Raw genomic sequence first — 16,421 nt, 5'->3', positions numbered from 1 at the left:
TTTCAGAATGAAAGGGTCTATCCTTGCCATAAGAGGGCAGGAAGCCTTTCGTTTGGAGGTTGAAGGGTCATCGAAGCATCCTTTGCCATAAGACTATCCCATGCCATAGAAGGGCAGGTAGTCTAAGGCAAGGATCAGAATAAGCCATTTTCGTAGGCAGCCAGAAGATACCTCAGCCTTTTTCCGTAGGTAACTTCCGAGGGTCGAGGTCATATTGTGTATCGAAGGCAGCATCATTTAGGGTCGTATGACCTTTAGTATTCGAGGCAGCATGGCTGAGGTATCCTCGTATTCGAGGGACTGGCTATTCTGCAAAAAGTACACAAGGCGAAGGCAACAGGCAACAGGCAACAGGCAACAAGGCAACAGAGAGGTTACCCAAAAGTGTGTGTGTGTGCATCAATCACGTGATTATATTCAGATATTTATCTTTTAATTAGTCATTCTAATTCAGTTTAAGGCTTGCACTCCCTAAGATTACTAACCACGCAGTACATAAAGCAATAAAGGGGAAGGGAAATTGAAACCAGCGGATCCCTTATCAGGGTTGACACAAGTAATAATAATAATCATAAAAAATATAAAGATGAGGTTTAGGGTTACCAACAACGTAGCTTTGGCAATTGACAACCCTGAAAAAGAATGTAAATAAAAGTTGGGTGAGTGTATGGCTAATTCGAAGGTTGGCAGGGTTAACCAGAAAATAAAGAATAAATAAATAAAACAATTAATAATTAGATAAGCGAGGCCACTTAGCTTTGGTTCGATTTGATCTGATATGGTTAGAGTCGGAGGAAACCTCGGAGGTAACCCTGAAAAGACATGGCAGAAAGAGAGGGTGAACGCAGGGCAAATCCTAAAAATAACATAAATAAAATTTAAATTGGATTTAGAATTAAATTACTCAACTTTGGGGTTTGTCGAAGGCGCGCGCTCGGGGCGAATCATGTTGCTAACCCTGATAATATACAGAAAGAAAATAACATTCAGTGTAGGGCATGGTCTTCGTGAACCCTGATTAGGGTACGAATTTAAATAAGAAAGCACAAACGATTTAATTAATTATTGGTCTCGCGACCTAATTAATTAAATCGGTATCAGAAAATTAAATCAAGAGTAAAAATAATTTTTATGAAATTTTGGAATTAAAATACAGCATATATGAATTTTTTGAAATAATATGAATAAACAAATATAACTAAAATGAATAAAGGATAATAAATAAATGTATTAATTATAGATAAAATAATTTAACTAAAATATATAGTACATATTATAAATAAATAAGTAATTAAAAGAAAATAAAATATAATGTAATTATGAATAAATAAATAAGATAAATATTAAATAAATGAATTATTAATACTAATTATAAAAAGTTTGAAAATAAAAAAAACATATAATAATTTTTATATATAATAGAAAAGAAAGGCATAAAAACAATATATATATATATTATAAATTAAAGAAAATAGGCTGTGTAATTAAAATAATAAAAAAATTTGCAAAAACTTAGCTGGGATCATGTGCTGCGCTCGCTGCGTGTACTATGGTGTGTCCGCACGTCAGAAACGTTAGATCTGTTGCCAGCTTGATCCAATGATTTGGACGATTGAAGGACCATGACAGCTCATAGGGACGCACTACACAGGATTCGACGGAGACTCAAATGAAAACGCGCGCGCGCCTCTTTTGAACTGACCAATCACGCATGGCCACCTAGTCATCTTCTTCACAAGACTTCTGCAACAAGGCTTTTTTACAGCGCTTTTTGTAAAAAAGCGCTATGAATGGATGACCTGAAAATAACGAATATATGCAAACGGCAACAAAAATATTTCGCGATAGTTTGGTTACGATCGTCTAGATCATGCGAATCCAGCCATGGAAGTCTTGAGCTCTGATTTCTCTTGTAGCTAAAACCCCCAAATCGGAGCTATGAACCCTAACATGGTGATACGTTCATAATAGCATAATAACACGCCAAATTCTCCAGAAACGATCAATACACAATATTAAACACGAATATATGAATTAAAATTGATGGTGATGCATGAGTTTATGGGATCGATTCAATTTAATAATCGGCCAAGAGTGACTTACAGTGCTTGATTCTTGAGGCTTTGTGACTTGGAAACGATTGAGAATTGTTCAGTGATGTTCAGAGAGTGAAATAGGATCGATTGAAAGCCTTAAATCTCCTTGGAACCAAGAATTGAAGTTTGAGTTTTCTTGAGTTTTCTTGACTCCGGTTTGAAGTTCTCTGGCTGCAGATTTTTTCTCCCTTAGGGTTTTGATCAATTAGGTATTTATATGTGAATGATTTAGGGCAACAAATTTGAAGAAAATCCAAGTGAATCTTTGATTGAAAATTTTAGGACATATGATTGAAATATGTTTCTAAATTTGACCCAAGTTCCATATTTTCCAATCAATTTGCTCTTGCACGAATTTTGTGTCAATTAATGGCTATTTGGGTGATTAATGATGATTGAAATTTGAGAAAAAATCAAATCTTCCATTATTTTTATATTTTATAATTAAATCATGATTTAAATGAATAAAATCATAAATAATTAATAAAAATTATAAAAATAAAAAGTCTTTGTCTTTATCTCGTGGATGGGCTTATGATGAAGATTGGGTGAAGAAATCATAGGCCCATTTGGAGATTTTTGGATTTTGAACATTTTCTTTTCTCAAAAATAGTCCAACTTTGACAAGGTGTATCTCCCCCAATTCTTGAGGTATGGAAGTATTCTTGGATTTTTTGGAAACCTTAGAGAGTCCTCTAACCAATGTCTTTGGTCCCATATCAAAATCATTTTCCATTCTCATTTTATGAGCTTTTGAAAAAAGTGTCTTTTTGTTGACTTTTGAAAAGAACCTATAATGTATGAAGCCATATCTCTTAAACCATTGACCTATGAACTCTGATTCTTGACCCATTGGATAGAGGAATGAATTCCCTTCAAAATGAGCTTTGGTGGGAATTTTTCTGATGAAGTATGAATATTTGGTGAATTTTCAAAGTTTGGTTGACTTTTTCAGTTCATGCCCAAAATAGTAACTTTTGCCTTTTGACTTTTCTGATCTTTCCTTGCATCATCATGATCAACCCTTGATCAAATGATGATTTTAGGGTTATGAGGATGTTGTTGCCCAAATATTTTGAACTTTGACTGTGTTTTGACTTGAAATGACTGTTTTGCCCTTGATAGTCGACTGTTGACCTAATCAGGATTTGAGGGACTCAATTTGCTCTGTTTGACTTGAAACTTTGCATAGAGATTCTTTGGGATGTTGGTGACCCTATGGAGCCACCTTGAGCCATTGATTCAATGATTTCCCTCTGAATTATTCAAACCCTAGTTTAGAACTTCTGTGTGGGAGACTGTGTTTTGGAGCTTTGTCTTATGATTTGGTTTTGTGTATGAAAAATAGCATGGGCAAATTTTGGGGTATGACAAGAGGCAAAGAGAATCAGGGACGAGAAACAAGGATTTGCAGCCTCAAAGAGCACGTTCAAAACTCTCAAGAATTTCTCACAAGCTAGGGCATACAAGAACTCTCTCCACAGCCGTTCCCATTCCATTCTAAGCATTAAATCCTCTTCCTAGAGATCCTAGAGATCCATCCCAACCATCCTTGAGACTTGAGGCATCCCGGATCACTTCCCTTCGAATTGCATCGGTTTGTAAAAACTTTTAAATCTCAAACTCTTGATTCATGTCTATCAATGATTTTAATGTTTACATTCATGTTCATATAGATGGTTGTGATTGTTTGGAACCTTCGTTCGTGAGTTTTTGTGCCAGAACCATGTTCCACCATTATTACCGGCGAGTTACAAGAAGCTCGCGAAGAGCATAAACTAGGGCTCTATTTAAAATTCTGAGACCATATTTGAATTCCTGGCTGTGTTTTACGTGGAACAAGTGTTTTCTTGTTGTTGTTCGAAAAGGTTTTTTGTAGGTGTGACCGGAGAAGGAGGCTGAAACCACCTTCCATAGTGGCTTGTCGGTGAGTCAAGGGTTTGGCCAGGGTTTGACCGTCGACGTGTCCAAACCCTGGAATGTGATTTGCCAGTTCAAATGGTAGAACACACGTGTGGCAAATCCCTTTTGTTTGATTCGCCTCTCTTAAAATATGTAGGCCCCAGTTTTGACTGCTTGACTTTCCCTTTTATTCACTTAGTTTTTATATTTGTATTTTCTTTATTATTAAACTAACGATTTGAGCGCGCAGCATGATTGGCGAAGAAGAGGATTGATTTTTTATAATGGCATGGGTTCGATCCCTAGTAGGGCAATGTTTTTTTTACAAATTATTTGATTTCAGATCCAACGCGTACGGCCTGTGAGAGTTCACCATGCGTCCTCACCTATTGGCCGCTGGATCATCTTGGCAGTTGATTGAGCGCATCTGGAAGCAGCAATCCACCATAAACCCTCAGAGCACCTCCACACTAGATCAAACACCTGGTTTTTTCTATTTTTTTATTTGCTAATATTTGTTTTATTTTCTTTTTTCTTTTTTCTATATTAATCACTAACTCCATTTTAATCAACTAATCTAGGTTTAGTTTTTTTAATAGTTTATTTAATTTATAGAATTAGGATTAATATTTTTTAAAATTATTTAATTTTAATTTACTAATTAGATTAATAATTAGGACTGGGTTTTATTTTAATTAGTTAATTTAGGTTAAACAATTTAGGTTAATTTTAATATTAATTCTCATTATTTAGTTAATTAGGCTAATTAATTATTTTTAGGTTTTCAAACCCTGATTTTATTTTTGGCTAACTATTTTTCATCATGACTATTAATCATTGTTTTTACTAACCCTTTTTATTATAAAAATGTTTTAAAATCAGGGTTCGTCCTGTTGTTTTAAAAAACCTTTTAATTTCCCTTTATTTTTTGCCTTTTTATTTTCATACGCCTTTTTGCCCTGCCTTATTTATTCTATTAACTATGGTTAACTTGTTCCCCATTTGGGGTTTGCCTTTTATTATGTTTATTTTATTCATTTGCCTAATTTTTGTATCTGCCCCAAAGCCTTGTAATAGCTTAGGGTTTCTATTATTTTGCCTCTGCGGGTGTTTATTGTAATAGATTTAGGATTTTATTTTCCTGCCTTTATTTTTCTGCCCACAGGTGTTTATTGTAATATTGTAGGAACTTTTAATTCTGCCTTTATTTTTAATTGCGTGGTTAGTAATCCTAGGGAGTGCAAGCCTTGTTTAAAATAAATTAGCCCACTAATTATAAGATAAATATCCGAATTGAACCACATGATTGTGCCACACACACACCTTTAGGGTAACCCTTCTTATGCTGCCTGTTGCCTTTTAATTACGATTCTAAAATAGTCAAGTCCCTCGATTCCGAGGATACCTAAAACAAATGCTGCCTTAATTCATTGAAATCATCATAAGATTTTGTCCCACGATGCTGCCTCGGAAATAAAGATGATTGTCCCATTGCTAAGGTATCCTCGCTTGTTGCCTAAATAACTATTTTATCCTTCCCTAAAGACTACCTACCCTCTTTATGGTAGGGACAATTTTATGGCAAACGATACTTCCTCGATGACTCATTACATCCAATGAAAGGACTTCCTACCCTCCTATGGTATAGATAGTCTTTTCAAACTGAAAAGCTAAAAGAACAATTTTTCTAATTTAGGGAAGGTGCTCCAAATTGCTTGCTCTATTCAAATTCAAAATCAAAATTCCAATCTCTTTTTTCCCACTTCTTTTCAAAACTACTTTCGAAAAGGCTACGCTTATTTACAAGCTAAAGTCCTTAACAAAGTTTTTTTACTATTCACACACTACACATTTCAAACAATTCAAACAAAAAGTGAGCTAAGCAATTAAGAGCCCATGGATAACCATGGAGACAAAGGATGCTCACACCTTCCCTTTGTATAACCTACCCCCCGAACTTAAAATCTTTTTAAAAGGTCTTTTCCTATTTTTTTAGCCTTTCTATATATTGGATAAAATAAAAGTCAGTGGCGACTCTTGCTATCCGCAACGTTTAAAAAAGTCAGTTCTCCCACCGTATTACAGAGTGTGAATGTGAATGCGGTATGATGCATGCAATGCAAAAGACTCTTTTTGTTTTAATTTTCAAAATATATCACAATATCTTTCAAGGATTTATTTAAGAGTTTTGTAAATGTAAACACTATATAGTAACTTGAAAAAGAAATTTTATTCATTAATAATAAAGCGACAAGGCATCCTTGGTACATATAAGGGTCGTCGAGGGACAATCGAGGGTCATCGAGGTACCATTTTCTTTTGATAGCATACAAAGGGACAAGGGACAACCAAGTCATAAACTACTTTCAAGAGTTACAAGGTAGAAACAAACAAAGAAAGCTAGTAAAATCTTAGAGTGATCATCAAAGCTTAGTGAGAAGTATCCATATCATCTTGAGTCTTCTTCTTCTTCTTCTTCAACTTCAGCTTCTCTAGTTTCTCAATAATACTCTTCCATGCAGCTTCTTTTGGAGGGAGGGTTTCTTCTTCTTGCTTCTTTTTCGTCTTTCTTGCATATTTGGCAATTGTAGCATCCTTAGCTATGAGCCAAGTGTCTTGAAGGAATAGTTGATCATTCTTTTCTTTCAGCACATCTTCATAGGATTCCTCTATCATTCCTAATTCAGCATTAGAGCTTTCAAACTTTCTCTTCCAGTAGTCTCTTGATTTCTTCATTTTTCTTAGAGCTTCTTGGAGGCATTCAATTGTTGGAGGAGCAGCAGGGGGTATAGGAGGTTTCTCTATAGAAAGGAGAGATGTTCCAGGGAGAATATGCATTCTTAACTCAGCAGCTCTTGCAGTGACCCAACCATCAAAGGGCTCAGGAGAGAGATCCCCTTTGGTCTTCCAATCTTTAATTTATTTTCTGTGACTTGGATGCCAGGCATTAGCAATCCTTTCTCTAAACTCTTTATTTTCAACTCTTTCTTCCAGAAGGAACCCATCCACTAAATTGTTCCTTGGTCTTTTATCCAAAGGAAACCCAAATTGACGACGAGCTAACACGGGGCTATAGTTGATTGCTCCTTTTGTACTAATGAGGGGCACATTAGGGAAATCACCACAGCAGTCCAAAGTCTTCATCCTACAAAAGTGATTGTTTGTCCAAACAATTTCAGTGTTGGTAAGAGTCATGATCTTGTATGACCATTTCAAACCTTCTATTTAGCTCCAGAACTCAAAGGTGTCAGGCATATGAGATATGTACCACTTGTATAGCAAAGGAGTACAACAGGTAATCATTCCCTTTCCATAGGAATTTATGAGATGAATAGAATAGTAAGTGTCCCTAAGCAAGGTAGGAACATGATTCTTCTTCATAAAGATCTTGATGGAATTCATATCAACAAAGTTGTTAATGTTGGGGAACAAGAACAACCCATACACCAACAAGGCAAAAATCACTTCAAAGTCTTCTTCCTTTCTTTCTTGTTACAAGGTGAGGGATTTCTCAATTAAGAACTCTGCAGGTAATCCAGGTAATCCTCCCTTAGTAACCATGTTCTTTTCAACTTCTTCCTTTCTCAAATGAGTGGATTTTGCAATCTGATAAGGCTTGGGATCTTGTTCTAAACTAGTGAAAGGAATTCATCCAGTAATGGGCAACCCAATGATGCAGGAATATTCTTCCAAGGTAGGCAATAGTTGATAATCAGGAAAGGTAAAACAATGATACAGTGAGTCATAGAATTGCGTCAAAGTGGAGAGGATTCCTTGTTCCATCTTAGTTCTGAGAAGATAAAACAATCTTCCATACTTGCTACAAAACTTGTCTTGATCAACAATCAAAGAACCTAGCTTTATTAATTCTTCCACCTCTAAAATCTTGAAACTATATTTCTTGGTTTTTCTTCTTTCAGGTTCCATCCCTATAATGTTTACAAAACAAAAAGGTTTCTTTTAATTCCTTGGAAGATATTATGTTTTTTTTTAAGATGCATGGATGAATGAATGCAAGCTTAGCAAAAACATGGGTTTAAGGGTTCAACGTCACGAGCATGGAGCCAAAGGTATACCCATCCCAAAGGTGTGTACTATGGTTATTTTATACCTGTAGATTAAGGTTCTATTGTTTCTCGGACTCAAGCAGCCCAACTTGGAGATTGTAAACTATGTATCAACATACTCATTTGAACAAAATCCAAGAGAAAATCATCTGAGCGTAGCCTCGTGTAACAACTATTCTAAAAATGAACCAGACATAGTTTCCACACTACATCTTAAGAGTTTCTAGGTCCCCAACTTCTACAGCCTAGTTGAATGCAACGATGTATTCCCAACTACATGGTCAACAAAGTTACTTCCAAAGAGGCCTCCACTGAGTGATGGATCTCAAATTGACTTCTTTGGGACTACTCCCTCGAAAGCAAAATGACTATGCCAGTCTCCTATAATAAGTTTACACTCTAAATCTGGGTTAGGATTTGTCTCACCATAAGGGGAATCAAGCCCTTTCCCAATACAACCCATGAAAAGTAACAAATATTCACATAGGAAAGTAAAAGACAAAAATGAAAGGTTAAGTACAAAAACTAAGATAATAACAAAAATAAAGGTAGGGTCAACCCTTCCAAAGATACACCAATAAATTGATCAATATCCCCAGAAGAGTCGCCACTTTTATGTAGAGGAGAAATTGGTAAGACTAAAGTCATGGGAAAGACTTAGCTCATTTTTTTTAAACAGAGTCGCCACCGCGCTTTATTGTTTCTGAAAGGAATTGGAGAAAGAGCGAATAAAACCCACCCAGAAGTTTTTAAAATAAAAAACTAATAAATTTATCAGAGATTTGGGTAAGGGGGTTTGTTATACAAGGGGAAGGTTTTAAGTACCCCTCATATCCATGGTACTCCATGGTAACCTCGTTGAAAACGTTATTGTTTTTGTTTGTACATGTATTTTGAAAATCATATGTGAAACTTGTTTAAAAGAGAGGGTGGGGATTGGAAAAGAAGTTTTTGAAAGTGAGCTCGATAAGACATCGCATCTTAGGCCTACATACCTCTTTAACAATAGGGAAGTCAGAGCTTTTGTAGTTCCTCTTAAAAGAAAATTAAAAGGGGGATAAAGTGGCCAAAATATTTTTGGGCGTTAAGCTTTATCAATACTTAACAAAACATTTTATAAAAAAGATTAGGCTTTAAAATGTCTAATAAGTTTAAAAGGTTGAGCTTTAAAGTACTTAACAATTTTAAAACAAAAAAGGAACCAAGCTTTAAAATACAAGGACAATGGGTTAGGAGAAGTTTCACCGGGAATAATTTTTTTCTTAACACCAAGGTTTTAAAACAAAAGACCTACAGGGTCAATGGAATAAGAATAGTTTCACCGGGAATAATTCTATTCTTTAGTACCAAGGTTTCAAAACAAAAGGGTTTTGTTAAGCTTTAACAATACTAAACCATTTTAAAAGACAAGGTAAAAGCTTTAACAATACTTTTAAACATAAGATAAAAGATATTGGAAAGGGAGTTTGAGTACCTTGACAATTTTAGTCAATATCATTCCCATCGTTTTGGACAAAAATAACAAACTTAAGCAATCAACAATGGACACCTCAAGTGTGTGTATGGGATATCATGTGACACAAGAACAAACAAGTAAGTATGATAATCAACAAATAAGAGAGATGGGTGTATCTAAACCCTTATATTCAAACTCATGTATGAATGATGAATTATTGATATGATGAATAAACATGGGGTTAGATAAACAACACATATGAGAAATTAACAAGATAATGGTTAAAGTAACAATTAAGTACAAAACAAGGATTAAATCAACAAGTATGTACAAGATAACAAACTTAATTAATCATGGATAAACAAAGATCAACATGTTTCTTTTTGGATTAGGGTTTTAAACCTAGGGTTTTTGAATTAGGGTTTCAAATTAGGGTTTAATCATGAACACCTAAACCTAATTGATTTTAATTGTTAAATACCAATTTCTTTAAGAAAAATAGCCTAAGGTTTCATGAAGAGGTCAAAGACATCCTATTCTAACCCTAAAAAAATATTTACAAAGACATACACAAGTTCTTTGAAAGAAATATTCAAAACAAAATGATTTTTTAGTTGATTTTTCAATATAAAAGACATGTTTTGGATTAAATTTTAAATAAAGAAATATTAAATATTTTTGGGATTTTTTAACATGGTATGAAAATACATAAGATAAATAAATCACACAAAAAAGAAGGAGTTAAAAAGATTAAATTTCCTATTTTTAATGATTTTTTGAAGTTTTAATAATAATTAAAGAAACAAGTGATAAAAATTAAGGATTTGTGGGAGCAAAGGCTTGAATCCACGCCCTCAAGGTTGCAAGTCAAAAGCTTAACCACTGGGCCAGCTGTTTGCAATTGATCATAAGGCGCATCCAACACATAATAGATGAAGATAAACCCTTAATGAAAAGTGCAAAATAATTCACAAAAAGTCTTGGGCGAGGGGGATTCGAACCCCAGACCTTTGAGACACGCTAAGTACATGCATTGTTACCAAGTGAGCTATTACGATGAAGTCATAAGTGAACATACACCAATCGACATAAAATAAAACAAATTTCAGAAATTCAAAATTCCCTTCACCCAGACTTCATCTTCTTCGATGAAGAAGAACAACATCATCATCAATGGTGATTCTGATTTTCTCAAAAACTTAATCAATTTCAGAAACGTAAAACACTTAAATGCTTGGAATTTGATCACGAGTTCAACCATGTCATTATCAACAATTAAAACACACCCTAAATCATGAATTTCAGAGAAAACCGTATAAACCCTAAAATTTGAAATCAAAATTAAATGCTTAATTTGAACAATTGATCCCTAAAACCTTAGGGCTATCATTTAACATGTTAAAGTAAACATTTTGGTATCAAGAAACACATGAATTGAGCTCCATTCAAAGAACTCAGAGTTGAGCTACATACCTCTAAATGTGAGGTCGAGCAGAGAGCTTGAGAGGACCTGGGAGTGACTTAAGGGTTCAGTTAGCTTCAGTGATCCATCAGGAAGCTATTGCAATGCTCAGAATGGCTTGTAAGTTCCCGCAACTTTAAACACGATACCACCTACAAAAAGAAAAATTTATGGCTGGAAGTGTATGTTCCAAGTGTTATAATTCCAAAACAGATGTTTGGATAGCTTCTATATGATGTTTAGAAGGTATCCAACACAAAAAGCCTGCAAACGCACGAGCCAATTTGATTTTGACAAGTTTGGTACAAAGAACTGCTTTAATGGAGTTTTGAAAGATGATTTCTGGTTCAAGTATTTTGGTAAGTGTTTGAGGGTTATGGATAGCTTCTATATGATAAATAGAAGCTATTTGAAAGGTTAATTTGGTTAGTAAGTATTTGGTTTGGATTTTAGAAGGTTAAGACCTTTAATGGAGGTTGAAATATGATTTTTGGTTAGATGTGTTTGGTAAGTGTTTGGAGGTGATCAAGAGCTTCCAAATGATGTATGGAAGTTGTTGGAAGTGTTGGTTTACTTCCAGAAACTTTCTAACTTAATATGACTTGAAAAATGGAAATGACACAAAATGAGAAGTTTGGAATCAAGGGTGACTTAGAAAAATTTTGTGTGTTTGATGAAATTTCCAATGCCCTCTATTTATAGGAAAGAGTTAGGGTTTGTGGAGGGAAAAAACTCAGAGTTTTAAGCTCCCATGTGACTCTTGTACCATCTTGCTTATTTGTGAAGAAATGAGATTTTTGGTTTTCCCATGGAAGGTACAATGCTTAAGCATGCTTGGTGTGACCTTGGTGTGAACTTTGGGAGGTTTCTTGTGGCATTTGAAGTGCTTTTGTAGCAGAAGAAACATTGTAGTGGCTCAAGAGAAGAGTGGTTGTGATTAAAGTCACTTTACTAGAATGGAAGTGTTAACTTTGTGCCATTAATAGAATGATCACTTGGATAATGTCTTAAACACTTGGATTATAGCTCAAAAGCAAGTGTAATCTACTTATTATGGTGCTTGGAACAAGTTACATGGGCTGCAAGAAAGGAATCTTTGCATTTGAAATGGTTTTGGTTCATAAGTTCTTCATCTTCATTCTTGAATTCAAGTGTTCATGGTGCCTTCTTCACAAAATCATATCTCATTGATCAAGCCATGGATTTTCATGCTAGTGATCTCTTTGGAAAGCCCTTGCTACATACTTTAATCCACTTGTTGAAAGTTTCCTCAAACTCTTTTTAGATCATGGAGAAAAAATGCCTTAAAGTTAAGAAAAAACTAGGTGAAAACACTTAGAATTTTTCTAAGTCTTTTGAAGATAAATCTTCTTAATCCAAAATCTCTCAAAATAATCACTTTTAGCCAAAAGTTGCATTATAATAAGTAGTTTGTTTTGTCAATATCAACAACTTTCATGTTTGGAGATTTTTGAGTTTGTAGGCAAAATTCGAAGTTCCCAAAATTAGGTTAAAAATCACTTAAAACTCTAATTTTGACTTTTGTTAACTTTTTTATTCTTGATGAATTCTTTGAATTTTCTTTGATCAAATGTCTTCAATATTCATATGATGATGATTTGGATCCTTAGAAGTCCATAGTTGGCCATTTTTCTCAAAAGTCAAAGGTTGACTTGCATAGTTGACTTTTTCCAAATGAACTGCAATTTTGTGATTTCCAAATGAATCAAGCTCTCCTCTTCAAATGAATGATATGGATGGATTATAATATGTATTTGGATTCTCTTGAATCAGGGTTTGAGTCTTGGAGCCATGTCCTGATTAAAAGTCAACCCTCTAGTGGAATTAGGTCAAAAACCCTAATTGGAGCTTCTGATGAACTTGAAGGTGATTGATCTTGCATTGAACCCTCCTTGGACCTTGATATTGATTAGATAATGCTTTGAATCATAGAAGAATGTTGAATTCCATTGTGGTCCTCAAAACCCTAATTTGCTTAGTCTCTTTCTGATTAGTCTTCTGTCCTGAGACACAAGCAACAAACAACAAATTTTTGTATTTTTGGGTTAACAAATGATATATGCATGATGATAATGATAATAATGATGATCCTATTACTTAGAATATGGTGGGATCTCAGTGGTCAAAAATTGGGGTGCAACAATTGACTCGTGCGTTTTCCAATTTTCCTCGAGTCAAATACTCTTCTCATTGAGATAAACACACTGAAAAAAAGAATCATCTTCATAGGTGCCATGGATTAGGAGATATGATATTGATAACTTGGGCAAAAAAAGGCACTCCCTTGAGGTCATTTCATCAAACACCTTGATGTATGTGACAAAAATGTGTCTTAGAGCTTGAATTTGCCAAAAGTCCCAAAATGAAAGTTGTATAGAATAGAAAAATAGGCTAATGGACAAAATTTATGTAAGATAAAGTTAAGATTGCACCATTTGGCGTTGAGGTCACTTTTGCACACAAGATGTGCCTTAAACACCTAGGCATCCAACCATGACCTATAATGTTTTACATTCTTGCATGATCTTACACTCATATTTTGCTCTTGAATTTCAAAGATGAATTAAAGTAGGCTCGCTCAAGATTACTATGCAAACAGAATGAGCTCAAGATGATAATAATTGAGCAAGTTATGATCTTTTGAAGTTGACACACAATTCCTTGAACTTTCAAAGGAGACCTATAATGTCTTTCCACGTTTGATGACTTTCTTCCCAAAATTTCCTCTTGACTTGTGAAGAAATGTTGTTTATGATGTCAAGGAGAGTAATTTGCAAAAAGAATCACTCAAAAATTTTGAAAATTACGGGAGTTATGCCCTTTTGATCATAGAATCAAGAACTTGTCAAATTAGGTCAAACTTCTTGAGTCAACTTAGAATCTTTTGAACATTTATTGCATGATAAAGCATGAGGAGATACAAAAGACCTTGAAATGATAATCTCTTGAAGAACAATTGATTGTGAGTCTCATAGCTTGATGAAACTTGTTGAAGAAGGCATGAAAATAAACACAAGAAACTATGAAGTTTCTTGATGAATCAAGCCACGTGATCTTGAGATGAACTTGACCAAATGAAGTGGAAAGATGCTTAGAACATGACACTTGATGATAAGGATATCTCTCGAATTTTAATCCATTTAGCTTCCATGAATGCCCAATTAATTGAGGGTCGATCCCCAAAACCCTAGCTTTAGGAGCGGTGGGATACACTTGGTTCAATCACCTACAATGCACAAATTTTTTGAAAAACAAAAATATGTTTTTTTTTGTATTTTGGTTAGTATAACATAACAAAGCAATATTCACAAGTTAAACAAACATGGATGTTTGGTGATCCCCCCAAATAAGAGGTGGGAACAAAGCTATGCCACTCTGCATGCCCCACTATGTACATTCGATAATTCCAAGTAAGCTTCGCTTTCTCCTAAACACTTAAGTATGACTCATTCTGGTGTTTTCTTGAATAGTTCATTTTCCATTAATATGTAACTCAGTGCACAATACTTGATTTTTCTTTCTGCATTTCAGTTGGATTCTTTAAGTAATATATTATTGGACTCCTCCAATCTGTATTGCCAAACTGTCGATGACCATTACTTTGAAACTTTATTCTTTTGCATATCCCAAACTTGAGTTTTGTAGCATTTTGGACTCCTCCAATCTCTATCGCCAAACTGTCGATGGCCATTACTTCGAAACTTTCTTCGTTTGCATATCCCAAACTTGATTTTTGTAGCCTTGTATCCTTAGACAATTTGGGACTGATCGATGGCCATTACTTCGAAACTTTATTCGTTTGCATATCCCAAACTTGAGTTTTGTAGCCTTGTATCCTTAGGCAATTTGGGACTGGTCATTGGTGTAACGCCCAAGACTGCTTTCAAGATTATCGACTGACCCCACAAACCAACACGGGTCTTTTTAGCATGCTTTGACCTCACTCACACGCTTTCCGAGAAACTTCCCAGAAGTTCACTCATCCTTAAATTTCTCCAAGTCAAGCACGTTTAACTGTGAAGTTCTTATGAAACGGGTTACCGAAAAGAAGATGCATCTTGTTATTTCCACACGTATATTTATAATTATCCAAACTTAGTTGGTAAGATAATAATAGCAAAAACACATATTTATTTAATTTTAAATTAATCTAATATACTTATTCCAACTTAATTTAAAAGATAATAACCACACACATTTCACTGACTTTTTTTCTTTCTTTTCTTTAAATATTTTTTTCTAAACCACTAAAGCACTACTATTATTCTATCATAATTATCATTAATCATTAAATCTAATCTTATAATTAATTTTAATTATTAAACTCTATAACTATTCCTAAAATTACCATAACATAGTAAAATAATAAATAATAAAGATTAATTACAATATTACTGAGTTATCAAAATGAATATTTATGAAATAAATAATTTAAATATAATAATTTGTATAAATAATTAAAATATAAATATTACTTTATATATAAATAAACATTGAATAAATTATTTAAATAATAAATATATTAAATATAAAATATTGGGATGTTACATTCTTACCTACTTAAAATATTGGGATATAATTTCCTAATCAAATAAAATCAAATGATAAGAAAACTGATTTTCATACGATGAAAAGTTAAAATATTATAACCCATAAATAAAATATAATAAAAGGTAATTCTCATATCTCAAGTTATATTCCAGCATACAAAAGTAGTTTCATCTCAGAAACTAGAAGGTTGTAACAAAATCAGAAAAATGTTTGCAAACACATTTTATGTAAAAAAATTCACTTTAAATTCACAGTTAAAAACTATTTTCAATTCTTTTTTAAAGGCATAAAAATTATGTAAACTATTAGTTTAATTTTATGACAGCAAATAAAAATAATAGGACAAGACGTTTCTTCTGCACACTCTAGTCTCAATTGAATATGGTCGTTAAATTATTACTCAAGCAAATTATTTTATAAAAATGTATTAAACAAATACTTTGCTAAAATCTATATAAAATAATCAAATATTGAATAAAATACTTTGCTAAAATTAATTATCACACGGAGAACTAAATATTTTTAAAAAAAAATCATGGAAAAATAAAACAACTCTATAAAAGATAGAGAGAATATATTTTAGAAAAAAAATATTATATCACATAAAATATGAATATTTATGGTATATAATAGATCACGAGGGGCTTTAAAAATCAAAATTTAAAAATAAATATTTAAATCAAATCTGGTTACCTAGTACTTCACTTTGTACATACAATTAACTACGCACGCTCGTACAGTTGACGAGATCGATCTATTCCACTCATTTTAATTGTGCCTAATATCAACAAGAGATCAAGGTGGATCAGTCCCTCAAGTTGTTGTTAGTCTGTCAAAAATCATAATAATGGTATAAACAATCTTAA

Source organism: Vicia villosa, linkage group LG4, assembly GCF_029867415.1.
Source record: "Vicia villosa cultivar HV-30 ecotype Madison, WI linkage group LG4, Vvil1.0, whole genome shotgun sequence".
Classification (NCBI taxonomy): Eukaryota; Viridiplantae; Streptophyta; class Magnoliopsida; order Fabales; family Fabaceae; genus Vicia; species Vicia villosa.
This window is presented reverse-complemented; position numbering follows the sequence as displayed.